Genomic DNA, 3,740 nt, shown 5'->3' with positions numbered 1-3,740 from the left:
GGGAGTGATTGACTTTTCAGTCTAGGAGCAGAGGTTCCTAGGACCATCAACGGATAAGAGCGAAGAGCAAGACCCCACCCAGAGAAGTAGTGACACCAGAGGTGGAGGCAGAGACGATGATGTGGAGAGATGGAGCAGCTGGGGATTTTAGATCCAGAGAGGAAGAGGGGCTGTGTGCTGATGACCGGGGTGCAGGCTTGTAGTATATACCCTTTGGATGGTTGATGATGCATGGAGGGGTTGTAACCATGACAATGAAATGATATACAATAGAATGAATGTAAAACTAATGCTCTCCCATGTAAACTATCACATAATTCACAATAAAATATTTAAAAAAATACTGTGCCACATTTTCGTCCTCAAGTTGACATCTTTCCACTTCAACACTATGAAGCCGTCTTGTACAGCAGATTTGTTTAATGCAATAAATTGTTTGATTTTGTAATAGATTCTCCATCATGTTGATGGAGAACCAAGCAAAATAAATTCTTTTACAACTTTAATCTTTTCTCTTTTTATCTTGATGCTATTTATTGATCGAGTGGTGAGGAGTTTTGTTTTCTTTACCTTGAGGTGTAATTCATACCGAAGACTGGGTCTTTGATCTTCATCAGTAAGTACTTTAAGATCATTTTCCTTTCAGCAAGCAAGGTTGTATCATCTTCATATCAGAGGTTATTAAGTGCCTTCCACCAATCCTGAAGCCATGTTCTTCTTCATACAATCCAGCTTCTCAGATTATTTGCTCAGCATACAGATTGTGAAGTATAGTGAAAGACTACAACAGTGACATACAACTTACTTGATTTCAAACCATTCAGTGTACTTTTGTACTCTTCAAGTGACTGCCTCTAGGTCTATGTATAGGTTTCTCATTTCTCATAAGCACGATTAAGTATTCTGGAATACACATTCTTTGCAGTGTTGTCCATAGCTCCTCATTGTCCACACTGTTAAAAACCCTTGCAGAATCAACAAAGCACAGGTAAACATCTTTTTGGTATTCTGTGCTTTCAGCAAAGATTTTTCTGATGTGATGTCATTCATTCCACATCCTCTTCTGATTCCTGCTTGATCCTCTGGAAGCTCCCTGTCACTGTGTTGTTGCAGCCATTTTTGAATTACCTTTAGCAAAGGTTTAACTGCATGTAATATTAATGACATTGCCTAGTGATTTTCACATTGCACTGGGCACATATATTGTTGTTGTTGTTAAGTGCCATAGAGCACATATATAGATCTATTCTAATCAGTTGGCCAGGTAGCTGTCTTATAATTTATTGACATAGATGACTGAGTACCACCAATGCTGCATCAGTTTGTTGAAATATTTCAATTTATATTTCATCAATTCCCAAAGCTTATATCTTTGTAATGCGTTCAATGCACATTTGACTTCTTCCTTCAGTACCATTGGGTCTTGATCATATGTTAAGTCTTGAAATGGCTGAACATCGACCAATTCTTTTTCGTACATTGACTCTGTATTCCTTCCATCTTCTTTTGATGCTTTCTGCATCACTCAATATTTTGCCCAAAATTCTTCAGTATTGCAAGTTTAGGTTTGAATTGTTTTCTCAGATCTTTCAGCTTGAGAAATGCAGAACTTGTTCTTTTGGTTTTCTAACTCCTGATATTTGCACATTTCATTATAATATTTGACTTGGTCTTCTTGAACTGCCCTTTGAAATTTTCTGTTCAGTTCTTTTACCTCCTCATTTCTTCCATTTGCTTTGTCATCTGCATGCTGGAGAGAAACTTTCAGAGTCTCCTCTGGCATCCATTTTGGTCTTTTCTTTCTTCCAACTCACTACTGAGTTGAAATGAACTAGTCTTGGCCATTTTTTAATCTGAAAGTAATATTCCAGTAATTAAAGAGGAATGGTGTGCATTCATCATCAAAAAGAACATTTCAACATCTACCTTGAAGTACAATGCTGTCTGTGATAGGATTATATCCATATGCCCACAAGGAAGACCAGTTAATACCACTCTTATTCAAATATGCACACCAATCACAAAAACACAGTGATAATGAAATTGAAGACTTTTACCAATTTCTTCTGTCTGAAATATATTGAATATTCAATCAAGATATACTGATAATTACTGGTGATTAGAATACAAAGGTCAGAAACAAATAAAGTCTTGACAGCACTAAACATCAATGATACATAAGGAATTCACCAGATAGAATATATAGAAATCAAATTGACTACATCTTTGGGAAGAGACCATGGGAAAACTCCATATCATTAGTCAAAACACAGCCAAGGGCAGACTGGGGAACAGACCATCAATTGCTCATATGCAAATTCAGGCTGAGGCTGAAGAAAATTAAAACAAGTTCATGTCAGCCAAAATATGACATTGAACAGATCCTACCTAAATTTAGAGATCACCTCAAGAATATATTTGATGCGTTAGACCCTAATGACCAAGGACCAGAAGATTTGTGTGATGATATCAAGAACAACATAAAGGAAGCAAGTATAAAGTCATTAAGAAGACAAGAAAAAGAAGATCAAAATGGATTTAAGAAGAGACTTTGAATCTTGTTTCCAGCATAAAGATCCTAAAATGGAGGAAATGAGGAGGCATAACTGCTTACAGAAAATTTCAAAGAGCAGCTCAAAAAGACTAAGTAAAATATTATATGGAAATTTACAAAGACATGGAGTTAAAACACCAAAAGGGAAGATTACACTCAGTATTTCTGTCCCTGAAAAAACTGGAGAAAAATATTTATGCTTAGTCTTGCAATAATAAAGATTCTATGAGCAAAAAAGGAGTCCTGGTGTGGCACTGTTGGTAAATACACTGGACTACAAAGTCATTTGAACTGCAAGGTCAGCAGTTCAAGCTCACCAACCATTCCTTGAAAACCCTACACAGGGTTGCTATGGGTCAGAACTGACTTAACGGCATGCAGCAACAACAACAAATGAGCAAAATATTGAATGATGCAGAAAGCATAAAAAAAAGATTAAAATATCTTTACATATCATCTCACACCAACATTAACAGTGAAGTTCAAAAAAATAGAAATCAGCAAATGCTATTGGTGTGCAGAAACTGGAATCCTTCTACATTGTTGGTTGGACTATAAAAAGTTTAAACAACTCTGGAGAATGGTATGACGATTCCCCAGAAAATTGGAAATAGAAATGCTTTATGACCTAGCAATCCGTCTAGTTGGTATATATTAAAAAAATATATGTATGGGCCAGGACATGAGTAGATATCTGCATGCCCATGTTCATCACAGCACTATTCACAATAACAAAAAGATGGACACAGCCTAAGTACCCAGCAATTGAAGAATGGTTAACCAAACATTGGTATATACACACAATGGAGTACTATGTAACACTGAAGAATACAGATGAATCTATATAACATCTCATAACTTGAATGAGCCTAGAGGACATTATGCTCAGTTAAATGAGTCAATAATAAAAGGACAAATATTCTATAAAACCATTATTGTAAAAGTTTTAAAAAAGATTTTCTAGACTAAAAGAAACATACTTTGATGATTACTAACGGTGAGAGGGAGGAGTTAGTCACAGGCTAGAGGGTAGACACATGTTAGCTTGGGTGACAGGGAAGTCAATATACAAGAAGAAAGAAGGTGGCAGAAGAATAATGAAGATTGTTGAAGATACAGGGAGGTATGCCTGGGCTAAAAGGGATAGATGTAAATAGTGACATATATACAACCCTGGATCAATAGT

The sequence above is a fragment of the Chrysochloris asiatica genome, unplaced genomic scaffold (genome assembly GCF_000296735.1).
Source record: "Chrysochloris asiatica unplaced genomic scaffold, ChrAsi1.0 scaffold00202, whole genome shotgun sequence".
Lineage (NCBI taxonomy): Eukaryota > Metazoa > Chordata > Mammalia > Afrosoricida > Chrysochloridae > Chrysochloris > Chrysochloris asiatica.
This window is presented reverse-complemented; position numbering follows the sequence as displayed.